This window comes from Nyctereutes procyonoides, unplaced genomic scaffold (genome assembly GCF_905146905.1).
Source record: "Nyctereutes procyonoides isolate TBG_1078 unplaced genomic scaffold, NYPRO_anot_genome, whole genome shotgun sequence".
In the NCBI taxonomy this organism is placed as follows: Eukaryota; Metazoa; Chordata; class Mammalia; order Carnivora; family Canidae; genus Nyctereutes; species Nyctereutes procyonoides.
In genome coordinates, this window is record NW_026575118.1 from 387322 (window position 1) to 400047 (window position 12726).

The following is a 12726-nucleotide window of genomic DNA, read 5'->3' on the forward strand; positions in this document are numbered from 1 at the left end:
CACCGCTGCCCATTATTTTCTTTGATATTTGTTGCTGTCGTTGTTCCTGGCATATTTTAGCTCTCACTAACACTTCGGGTTCTCTTGATAAACATGTGATTTGGACATTTTCTTACAACAGACAGATGGGTGTATTCTCTGGGTATTATTTCTAAAATGAAGAAAATGTTCTCCTTTACCAGCATCTGGGTAAGATTTGGCGTTCTGTGACAGATTTAAAATATAGACAGAAATAATCATCTCTCTTCCACATAAGGTGTCTCTGCAAGTAATTTTTCCTATTCTTTCTTTCTTTTTTTCTATGTGGAGGTACCCCCTGGCCGCCTTTCAGAAGGACAGATCATGCTCCCCAGTCCTCTCTCCCTCCTGTAGACCCAGGCATGGGACTAGTCTCAGGGGCTCACAGGCCTGTCCCCGGGGGTTGCTTACCGGAGAGTCTTCCAGCTATCTTTTTCCCTGCGGCTTTCAGGACCTTCACTTTCAAAGGAGGCGATGGAGAGCGCTGCGAGATGAGAAGCCCCTCAGAACCCATGTCCACGTGCAGTCAGTCTGCACACCACGCCAGTTAACCCTTCCTAGGGGAGCAGCCGGGCAAGGACAATGACCTCTGGGGTCTGGACTTTTCCACAAGTCTCTGTTTCATGAGGTGATAGGCCCCATGAGATCTAGAGCTCCCAGCTTCCTCCTTAGGGACTGCTGCAAAATTTCTGGTCCTGCAGCACTAGCCCAACCACGCTCTGGCTCTCTCAGGTGGCTTCCAGAGCCCTCTCTCTCCTTGTCCTCATCCTGTCATCTACCCACTGCCCAACCTCATGTACTCACCCCTGTGGGCTGAGCTGCTCCTGTAGAACATGAGGACAACGATCGGGCCCGCTCCCAGGGCAACCCCATGAGGGCCGAGGCCCTGGATGTGGGGGAGTCAGGGTGACATGTACGGTGGTGTGGGGACATGGGTGTGCTGCCACGGGGAGCTGGGCCTCACCTTCCTCGCTGTAGAGGGGTGCCGTGAGCAGGTACTTCTGAATCTTCTTGTCCTTCTGGAAGGGACACTCTACCTGAGTCCATGTCATGAACTCCTGGATCCGTCTGGAGATCTCCCAAAATTTCTGAAAATACAGAAGACCAACTGGATGTTCATTTGTCATTTTCAGCTTGAAATCCTTGGTTAGGGTTAGGTTCTGGCTTCATTCTGCATCCCAGCAAGATGGGACAGTGACCCTAGTCACCTGACTTTGTGGCCACAGCAGCACTTGATGCAGCATGAGAGCCAGTAAGTGTCCCCAAGACCACTCTGCTTGCTCTTTGCCTAGACCATCAGGCTGTGGCAGGGTCTGTGCCCTGCCTGTGTAAGACCCAAGAGGTCCCCATCTGAGACTCCAAGCTGAGGCACGTATGCAGGCCACACCTGGCACAACACCACCAACCAGAACATGCCCTGATCTCACTCTTTAGGGCCTGTGTAAGGATCCCGAATTCCTTCATACCCCTTACCTGTGTGAGGTAAACACTGGACAACCTCACTTCCCCTACACCTCCCCGATGACCTTTGTCCTACCTTCCCACCCTTGGCCGGCGACCCTTAGCTTCCATCTGGAATTCTGTTGCTGCTTCCTTCCTGCTCAAGTCCCTTCTTGCCTAAAAGCCTTCCTCCCTCCCAAACCCCCCAGAAGGTATAGCCCCCTTCTCTGTCTACCTGTTGGGACCAGGGTCCTGGGTAAATACAAGCTCCCGGTGGCTCCAAGCCCTATAACCAGAGCATCCACCCAGAAGGGTTGGGGTCACCCTGATACTCATAAACAGCACACACAGCCCCCCTGGAGCTTTCAGTCCTAAAGGCCTTTCTGTACCAGGGTCACCGCCTTGCAGCCTAATGGCACAGACTGTCTGCCCTGCCTTGTGTTGGGACAGTTTGGGCCCCCCCCTCCCCTTGGACCACAAGGGGGCTGAGCTCACCTTGAAGTTAACATGCCCATTGGGCAGGTGGTTCGTATGGATTTTGTGTAAGAAGTAAAGGTCCTTAACAAAAAGGTTGAACACAGGGATGACAATCTTCTCTGGGCTGCTCTTAGCCATCTGGGACCTTTGCGTGGCCCCCTGCAGGGCGGTGCGATAGTTGCAGAAATTGCTGCATGGGTCCATGTGGCGCTGTGGGCAGATGGGAGGATGTGGTGGGCCGGGCTCTCCCTGCACCTGACTTGTTCAGAGTCCCCCTTGAAGGGTCAGGAAACTGATGGGGAAGGTACTGCCCCCCGCTGGGCAGCCTGGACCGTCACCAGAGGAGGCCTCCTTACAGGAGTGAGCATCTGGCTCAGCACTGCGTCTGGGCCCAAGCACCATCAGGAAAGTTAGAGAAGTCTCACAGCTCACACACACCTCTTCCCTGCCCTGCTGAGCCTGGGTCTCCCTTTCCTTTCAAAACCTTCCACTGCCCCTCTACTGGGGGCCAACACCTCCCAAACCTGACAAGCTCTGCAAGATGTTTTATAGAAAGTGGATTCTGGGGATGCCTGGGTGGCTTAGTGGTTGAGCGTCTGCCTTTGGGCTCAGTGCATGATGATCCCAGGGTCCTGGGATCGAGTCCCACATCACGCTCCCTGCGGGGATCCTGCTTTCCCTCTGCCTAGGTCTCTGCCTTTCTCTGGGTCTTTCATGAATGAATAAATACAATTGAAAAAAAAGGGGGGGGATTCTGTGATCAAATATATTGGGGAAGGCCTGTCGACTCCTGGGCCACCCAGATAATCCAGGACCACAGGAATTCAAGCCAGGAAAAGGCCGGTCTGCTTAGTCAGCATCACCCAGCACAGGGCTCATGGGCCCATGTTTCTCAACCTGATTCCTAACCACTCTCCAGAACTTGCTTTAGGCAATGCCAGTTCTGACTAAAGTCCCAAGGGCTGAGGAGAGCTTCAGCTACCCACCTCCTAGAGCAGCCAGCCAGGCCAGCTCAACATGCCCTACACCAGATGGCACTGTGGGCAGTGGGTTCTCAGCAAGGGGGCAGAGCATGATGGGACGCCCACCCTTCCTCAGGCCAATGCAGGATGAGGCTGAGGTTCCTACCTCCAAGACCTCAAATTTGGCCATCTTGACTTTGGACCATGTTTTCTTCAGCCTCGCCACAGGACTGAGGTTCATGCCACCTGCAGGGAACAGCGGGTAGGGTCAGGATGGCGGTAGGCAGGCCACACAAAGAGCTGGCTAGGGAGGCCCGGGGCCTGGACACTCACCGATGATGGCCATCATGGAGTTGAAATTCCCGATGTTGAAGCACCCCTGGGCCACATCAATAAAGAACTCGAGCATGCGGGTCTGGTGCTTCTTCTTCACCATATTGAGAGCAGCCAGACAGCCTCAGGGTGAGCCAACCGTACGAGCATCCCTCCACCACCCGTCCCTGAAGGGCAGGCTGGACAGGAGCCACCCTGGGCCCTCAGTGCTGTCAGACCCAGGGTTGGGGAGATTCCCATGGGCTGCAGAGGCAGGAAATGCAGCGGTGGCATCTTCGATGCTGGGCAAAGGGGCAGGAGAGCAGTCCGAGATCACTAAGGGAGCGAGCCCCAGATAAACTCACAGACTGCGCTGGTACACTCCACGGATGGGTGTGTCTCAATCACTGGGAGACTGGCCAGGGCACCGGGGGGGGGGGTAGTGGTGGTAGGGGCAGCAGGGATGTTGGTGGCCCTGGAATGGGAGCTTCTGTCTCCACTTTCAGAGTTTTATCATCTGAGGGGTACAGAAGTCAGAGCCCCAGGCAGCCTCGTGGGTTTGGAGAAGGGACAGTGTGCCACCCTACACACACATGGGCTGTGCAGTGCTTACCCGGCACACCTCGGTGGCCACTAGCATGCTAAGGCAGTTGGACCAGTTGTCATAGGCCTCCAGGCTATAGGTCTTGGTCAGGTCCCCTGGGCACTGGTAGAGCACACACAGCAGATCACAGGGAGCATGAGGACCCTGCCAGCAGGTGCCGCCCCAGTCCTACCCCCGGAAATGAGCTGGCACCATGGCCAAAAGAGACTGAAAAGGACAGTGGGCTATGGGCAGCTGGACAGGCCCAGGGCTCCCAGGACGCCCTCCCCAAGCTCCTGGGAACACTGGCCCCTTCCAGTCTGTATCACCCTGCATTGCTGTCTGCAGACCCCGTGGAACAGGCACTAGGCCAGACCCATTCAGTTGTGAGGCCCCCACCCTGCATGGGGTATAGACAGGGACCCCCCTTAAGGCCACCCACGAGCACACAGCAGCCCCTCACCCTGTGCTTGTCCCGGGAGTCCATGTGGCTGACCATCTGCATCAGGTCCTCAGGGTGAATGCTGCTGGCCCTCTCCTAGGATGGGCAAGGACGGGAAGGTGACAAGCCTGCCATTCTTGGGCCCCATACCCAAGGTGTGGGCCACGTTCAGAGTGGCAGTCCAGACCTTCCTGCACGTGTGTGCCACAGCCTCTCCTTGATCAGAGCATCCAGCCAGCCAGTGGGGCAGGTTCTGCCCACCCCCACCCCCAAAGGTACCCTCGGGGTCTGGAAGACCTTCCCCTGGGAGGGGAGGAAACAGGGCTTCATGGGAGTGAGGCCTTGGGGCAGTGGCAGCTAGCTACAGGGTACCTTCCAGCCCACGGCATAGGCAAGACGAGGAGACGGGGGTGGGGGAACTGGCTCTCCCCCTCCAAGCCCTTCACCTCCTGGGCCAGTCCTCTATCCTGTGGCCACTGCAGTCCCATCACCCCAGCCCCTCCCATGCACAAAGGGCTGCTGTGATCCTGGGGACCCAGAAGCACAGGTTTGAGCTGGCACGTGAGCTTCACACTGACTCCCCAGTCTGACCGACCAGCGAGGAGGCACCGATGAGTGAGCATCGGTGATACATCCTACCCCAAGCAGTGCATGCTGTGGCACTGACCAGCTCTAGATGAGTCAGCTGCTGGGCCAGCACCAGTGGGTCGCAGCACACGCCCAGGATGTCCTTCTGAGTGGCTGGCTGGGGACTTAGCCTTGAGGACAGACCCTTTGTCCATGGCTGGTGAGCGGAGCTTCTCCCGAAGCTCCTGTAGCTGGCTTCAGGCAGCCAGAGACAGCAGCAGGCTCTGTGTCATTTGGGCAATGGCCTTCTTCACTGTGCCATTCTCCTGTGAAGGTAGGGGACAGTGAAGGTGCTGGTGTGAGCTGGCAAGACCATCGCCTCTCCAGAGGAACCCATCTCCTCCCTAAGGATCTGCCTAACTTTGAGCCCACATCCCTACTCAAATCTGCCATGAATATTCGGGCCTTTGAGGACAGAAGAACACAGTGGGAGCTCCTCTAAGTCCTGCTGAGGGTGGCTCAGCTGCCTACGCTGTGGGGATGGGAGCTGAGGGCCAGGCCCAAGCCAGGGGTAGAAAACCATGGCTTTCCCAGGAGCACGCAGCTGAACCACTTTTGGTCTTCCCACAGTAAGGCAGCCTACAGTAGGGAAGAGAGCATCCTCTAGGACCCGGAACCTTCACTCCCTGCAGGGGGGAACAGCCCCGGCCCTGCCCAGAGCTCTCCCTGGGCTTTGGGAGCCCTCAAACCAGACAAGACGCAGAGCACACAGAGTACTCCCCAGGTTTCCTGTCTCCGCAAAAGGCCGGGAGTGAGCTGGAGGCCAGAACTGCAAACCGGCTTTTACTAGGCTCCCACTCCACTCACCCCAAACCCAGGAAAGGGTAGGGCCTGGGCTCATTCCAGCCCACTACTTAGGCCACAGGGTCTCTCACATGCCAAGTGTGCAAGGCCCATTGCTGGACAGCTGAGCAGTCTGGGGATGGGTACAAATGGAGCCACCCAGTCATCTTAAAAGGGGACAGCATAGAAGACTACATAGAGAGCTGTCCCTGAAGACCCGCCCTCCTGTGAGAGTAGACCCTCTCCCCCAGACATACACACACGGAGCTCTGCAGGGCTCCAGGGAAGACCTCACCTCATCAGACCGTGTGACCCGGCTGAGTGATGGCCTTCAGTTCGGCCATCGCCTTCTCATCCTGGAAGTCACAGGGGAAGGCCTCTGTCCACTCCTTAAATAGCTGTACGATCTTGGCTGAGAAAGACTTGAGCTTGGCCTGAGGGCAGGACGTAGAGCAAAGTCACCCTCCACAGTGGGCAAGGAGATAACAAGTGGTACGAGCCTCCCCCTCTCCTCCGGGTCTGGGGTGAGGGTGCTTGGGAGGACCATCCCCTCCTTGTCCCCTGTGGATTCTGTTGTGCCTGCTTTGTTTCCTATTCCCCTTAGTACAGCAATTTCACTTAAACGCCTTTTCAAAAAAATGTATCCTCTACCATGACATAGGAAACTAATTTCCTTTGTTGTTCTTAGAAGTCACCCATTTAAAATAACTGAAAACCAAGCAAAATTATTGAATGAGAGACTCTCTCGCCTGCCCCCTCAGTTAAAAGCAGGTGGGCAAGTGCTGGGAAGGGGTGCAGATGCTCAGAGGCATCCCTCTCTCCCTGCTTCACGTCACTAAAGGTGGGCGGGCACCCCTGCCGTTGCCGGGGCCACACACATAAGGCCCGAGGACGGTGTGCCCAATCTGGTCCTCAGTGCCCAGCCCCACACTGTCCCGCTAAAATGACCACAGGTGCCAGCACCCCTTCTGTGCCCACTAGGCTCCTCCTCAGCACTGACCAGCTCCTGCCTGCCTGGGCCTGCCCTCGGGCTGCTCTTGCTGCCCTGTGGGCCTCTAGCCACTCCTCATCCCCACCTTTTTTGGCCCACATCTGCCCCACCCCTGCTGAGCTGCCTCCAGCCTGCCTGATCCTGGCCACAGGCCCAGCTGGTTCTCCCCCCGGGGCTGGCCTGCATCCTGAGCATGTGCAGGTGCACGGTGAGGCCTGGTCTGGTGGAGGGAACATAGAGGACAAAGTCATTAGCAAATGGGGGGCAGGACATGCTCTGCCGCAGCCCAGACTAAGCCCTGCCAGTTCTCGGATGGCATACCTACCACCCCGTCCTCTGCACCAGACCAGACTTCCTGAAGCCACTGCTCCCAAAGCACATGCCCACAGCCATCCTGGCCACCAAAGCCTGGCTCAAGCAGGAGACAAACAGGGAAAAGAGCCCTCCTGAAAACCACTCCAGGCAGGAGAGTCAGCCTGGGAGTGCTGCCACCTGACCTCTACCCAGAGTGGTTTTCCTACCAGCTGGGGTCCCGGCACTCTCACCAGGATTGCTGGCAGGGCTGTCTTTCCTGGAAAGAGGTGTGAGTAGTACCCACCAAGAACAGTTATTTGTAGCACCCCATGGAGAGTGCTGAGCTGGGTGTGCACCCCGTGCCCCACAGGGAGCCATGCCCCAGGGGTACCCAGGGGGCCAGAGACAAGCCAACCTTGCCCAATCAGGGAGGGCCCTGGGCTGGGCTCAGCCAGACCTGTCCTGCCAGCTTCTCTCCCAGCTGTGAGCAAGCCAGGAGCTGGGGGCACACACAGGTAGCACCCATCAGCACCTTTACCTTCTCAGCCCCAGGAGTCTCCAGCTGCTGCCTCTGCTCCAGGCAGATCTGCCCCACACGGACCAGCAGGTCATGAGGGGGCATGAAGACCCGGGAGCTCAAGAGGAAGGTAAAAGACGTATGTCCTCTGAAGAGACAAGGAGAGAGGAGGAGGAGCAGGTCAGGCCTGGTGCGGCCCCAACCGCTGAGGTCAGGGCCAGCGAGCCCCATGGCGGCCCCGACAGCGCCACCCAGCGGCCGTGCCTTCCCCCGCATGCTTTGCTGCGCCTTGACTGCCCTTCCCTTTCTCTCAGTTACCCAAATCCTGCCCCCCCCCCCCCCTTGCAAAGCACAAAGTAAATCCCCCCTCTGAGCAGCCCCTGGAGGCTTCCCCCAACAAGCTCACCTCCCAGCACCTTGCTCTGCTGGGATTCTCCTCCACCCCGTCTTACCCCACGATGGAAGAGAGAACACCCAACCTTGAATGTTGGTGGGACTCTCCCAACCTCACACAGTGCTCCTGGGGCCAGGCTCCAAGCGTGCTGCTTCTCCAGATGGTTACTGGCCTTGCCAGGGGAAGCAGCTTGAGGGCATGGTGGGGCAGTCTCAGGCCCTGCACCCAGCACCCAGCCCCAGCAGATGGCTGCAAGCCCCAGTGCAGTCACTAACCAACTGTGGGCCTTATCTCCACCTGGCACACCAAGGCCCCTCTCTGTCCCACAGCCATGTGCTTGTCACTACTCACTGGGTTGTGTGGTGCAGGTTCTGATAGGTCCTCATGACCTGGACTAAAAGGGAACAGGGCCCCCAGGGTTCTCAGGAGCATTTCGTCTCACCTGGGTCAGCACCTGTGAGAGCTCCACATTGGCCCCTGCCTACAGACAGGGTGGACTTGGGAGTGGGGGAAGCTGCTTGGGGCTCTCCTGGGGAGTCTACCCCTGCATGACTGCTGCAGGCTGGAGGGCCTGGGACCCTTTGCCTGCACTCTGGGCCCACAAGGCCTTGTGGAACAGGACTCGGGATTCAGAGCCTCAGGCCCTCACTGCCCCCATGCAGCCTCCAGACGCCATTAGAGGAGACTCTCCTGGGAACCGCAGGGGTTCCTCCAACCACATCCCTAATACTCACACTTCCCATGACCTGTCCCCAAGCTGTGCAACATGGGTGCTCAGAGATCCCTGCTGGTAGGTGACCCCTTCCTAAGCAGATGCCTCAGACGTGTGATGAAAGTCACCCGGGCATCACACCTTGGAGTTCTTAGCCAAAGTGAGAAAAGCTCGCAGGGCGGAGCCGTGCATTTCCCAAGGAGCACAGAGATGTACTGGTGTGCATGCATCCCCAGTTGCCAGCGTACATGGGGCAGGGGCAGCAGGGGGAGGCTGGGGGAACCCAGGAAGCTGGCAGAGGAGCTGATGCCTAGCTGGACTCTGGCAGCCCTACCTTTCTGCTCTACCGCCCCCTTACTCGCTCCGGGAACACAGGCATAGTGTTTTGGGGGGATAATCCTGAGTAGCAGCCAAGAAGGCCCTTCCTTCTGGGACAGACCTAAATGAGGAGTAGCCCCCGCCACGAGGCCACAGAGCAGAGCTGGAGTTGGAGGTGCCAGCCCCTGGGAGGCTGATACCCTGCCCTAGGCTGTTTCAGGGCCTCAAGGCCCCTCTTCCCAGCTGCACCACCAATCCCAGCCCCAGCCCAGGTCTGGAAGGGTTTTCAGGAGGGATGGAGCCCTATGGCGGGGGTAGGTGGGAGCCGTGCCATGTTGGGCCGGAGGGCACAGGCACACCGAGAAGCTGAGTAGGCTCCAGCAGCATTAGATACAAGCCGGAGAGGGGAGGGGCAGCCCCTGCAGGCGGGGAGCACAGCTCTGCCCTCAGGACCGAGGGGGGTCGTGGCTGGGATGCGCTGCTGCAGCCTGACCGTCCTGGGGGAGCAGCAGGCCTAACACCACTGTACCTACGAGATGGCCCCTAGCAGAGGCATGAGGGAAGCCACACGACAAGGGACTCCTTCTAAGAATGTACCAATGGCATCTTGAATGAAGAGGGAGGATTTGAACGCAGGCACACGCCTGGGGGTCTGTATGCTGGCCAAGCGTGGCGGGCCTGTCTCCTCTTTTTCTGGACGATGGCAGTTTCATGCACAAAACCACCTTCCCCAGCTCAGGGACAGGGACACACACACGCAGGGTGGGTGGACCCTCACCAGGACTCCAAGGCACCAGCCTTACCCCTTATAGACTGCTCTTCCTCCCTGACTCCCTGCCAGAGCTCAGGTCCCTGTTTCACCCCCTTGTGTAATCCTTCCTCATGCCATCAAGGCCATCTTCCAGCTGCCTGGGGTAAGCAGGGAAGTCACTGAAGGTGCCTCTCCCCTAGGCTGGGGGCAGGGGGCAGGGGGCAGAGCAGGAAGCAGGGCTGAGGCTCCCCGATGACCTTCCCCTACCACACTGCTCTCTTCAGTTCTCGGTCCGGGCCTCCTTCCCCATCCCAGAAGCAACCTCCCCTGAAACCCAGGTGGCCCCCACTCCTCCCACCCATCCCAGGTCATGGCACTCACATCTGGGTAAGAGTCCACTGTGGGGACCAGGTGCTCCATCAAGGCCTCCAGGGACCAAGAGATGAGGTGACCGTCTCGGAAGACAAGGTCCCCAGAGCTACTGGCCCCGCTTCCTCGCTCCCCCATGCCGGGCTGCGCTTGTCCACGATGGCTGGGCCCGAGTATGCTGGAGAAGACGACAGAGGTCTGGGGGGCGTAGTTTCCTGGGAAGAAGAAAAAGGCATCACAGGCCCCATCGCCAGGCCCTCCTCCTCCTCCTAGGCTGGCCTGCATCCTGAGTGTGTGCAGGTACACGGTGAGAGCCCCACCAGGAGGCTCTCACCAGGGCCAGGAGGGGCACCCCAACCATGGGTGGGCATCAGAGGTGGGCAGGCAGGCCCCCTGGCAGCCCTGCAGCTACTGGGTATCTGATAAATGTTTCTTCAGCACCTGCTCTGTGCATAGCAGGCCCCATTCCCACAGCCTGGACACACAGAACCCTGCCTCCTGGGGTTACATCCCAGTGAAGAAGAGAAAACTATGGAGGAGAAGACCAAGCAGCACGTAGGGGTGGTCAAAGCAGCCTCAGGTGGTACCGCTGGGATAGACTGACACTGTTAGTCATGCAGCATGCTGGGATAAGAAAGGAACATTCTAGGCATAAGGGACAGCAGGTGCCAAGGTCCTGACACAGGGTGTGTAGAGGGAAGGAGCAGGGAGAACGGTCTGAGGAGTAGTAACAAGCCAGACTATGCACACCTAGGCTGGGGGCAGGGGGCCATGTGCACCTCCTCTGAGTGAGACAGCAGGCACAGGGACTCCGAGGGACTCAGGGTGAAGGTCACTATTTCTGCGGTGTGTGGAGGCCCAGCAAGGGAGGGATCTGAAAACCAACTGGTGGGTTTTTGCTATAACTCAGGAAGAGATGGCTCAGATCAGGTGGTAGAGGAGGGAAGCAGGGTCAACTCCGGATGCTGTAAAGGATGGTCTCGGGCCTGAGGATTAACCAGCACGGGGAAGAACATGAGGGTGGGGTTTGAGGAAAGATGTGGAACTTGCTTTTGGAGCTGAATTTGAACTGCCTATTAGACATACACATCAGACAGCAGTCTTGGGTGCTCAGGGCTCCCACAGCTGCAGCTGCCCACAGCGGCCTGGCAGGACCAGGAGGAGGGTGCCCACCTCACCCCCTGCAGCAGGCCTCTACTGGAAGTCTTCATGAGGTCTACGAGACTCTGCAGCCCTCTGGGGCCTCCACTTCCCAGTGCCCGGGGCAGCTGTCAGTGCCTGGGAGGTGCTGCACGGGGCTCAGAGGGAGGCACATTTGCCAGCCCAAGGCCTCGAAAGTTACAGCCCGTGTGCGTGCTCCCCCTCCTGCCAGCCAGAGTGGCCTGTGCTACTGGCTGACTAGTCTCACCCTCTCCCCACTTAGAGAGGCAGGCAGGTCTAGGTTGGAGCAGAGGAACGGGGCACCTTCTTGAGCTCTCTCCGTATCTAGTGAGCACTGAGTACTGGTGAGCAGGCCCCAGTGCCCCAGCCCTGGCCCTCCCCAGTCAGCCATGCTGCTCTGCTTCCCTAGGGGTGGAGGCCACCTCCTCCTGTTTAGGGAGAGTGGAAACTGCATACGCCCTCCTTGGGCTCCCATAGCGCTCACCTCTGCTGCTGCTGCTCCTCCCAGCTCTCGCCTGCTTTCTGATCCAAACTGGGGCAGGCTTCTGAGCCAGTGTGGCCTCAGTTTACCCAATGAGCAAACAGTAGTCATGAGTATTTTATTGCTAGGAGAGGACCCTGGCTCTCCAAGGTCTACACAAGCAGATCCAACTTCCACCCCACAGCACATCAGCTGAGCCTCACATGAGGGAAAAAGGACACTCAGCCTAAATAACACAGGTTTACCTGCAAACACCTGAAGACTGCCTTAGAATTCCCCAAAACTTCGTTGTAAGGAGAGTGAACACTCAAGAAAAGCCCCAGAGATTGAAAGGTCCTTGATCCCCAGGCTCAGCTGCCTCACTTGGGGATGGGGTTTCAGACTCCCAGAACACACCCCTCAACACCTGCTGGCATGCACACTCTCAGGCCCCCTGGCCCAGACCTGCCAGGTCAGAAACTCAGGCACTGTCTTCCATCTGTGCATTACCGAGCTGTCTGGGGGGCTTCCGAGGGGGCTCAAAGTCCACATGCCTCTGGCAGCCACCTGACCACACCTCGCACCTGCCCATGGCCAGCCCCTGCAGTCATCACCCCGCTCTCCCCCCCCCCGGGGCTCTGGTCCTCCAGTGCACCCCACCACACCCTGTTCATCACAGCCCAGAAGACCACAGGATGGAGCTGCCAGGAGGGGCCCATCCCTTCGGCTTGGGGCAGCAGCCCCTCCTGCAGCATCTGGGCTGAGAACCCCATGACTATCCCCCCAACTGTACAAGATCCCATAGTGCCCATTTTTCAAGGACATCAATATAGGCTTACATAAGTGCACAGAAATGTGTGGCCGTCACCACCACACTAATCACAGACTTCACTGCAACGGAACTGGGGAAGGATGAGACTCACTTTCCATTCTACACATTTGCAAGCTATTTGGTAGCTTTTCTAAATGGTACGTCCGTTTGTCATTTTTTAAAAAAAATAACTTTGAAAAAAATAAAATAACTGTTTTTTAGCGCAAAGCAGCTGACTTTTGAAGTCAGTACTTTTTTATAAAAGCACATTAAAGAGGGCTGATGCCCAGGGCTGGGCTGTGGA

At 57.8% G+C, this 12726-nt stretch overlaps 1 pseudogene; it reads right to left on the bottom strand.

Annotated features, from left to right (window-relative positions):
* Positions 1-425: 425 nt before the first annotated feature.
* Positions 426-12384, bottom strand: LOC129515516 (ras-GEF domain-containing family member 1A-like; annotated as a pseudogene).
* Between the last annotated feature and the right edge of the window lie 342 nt (positions 12385-12726).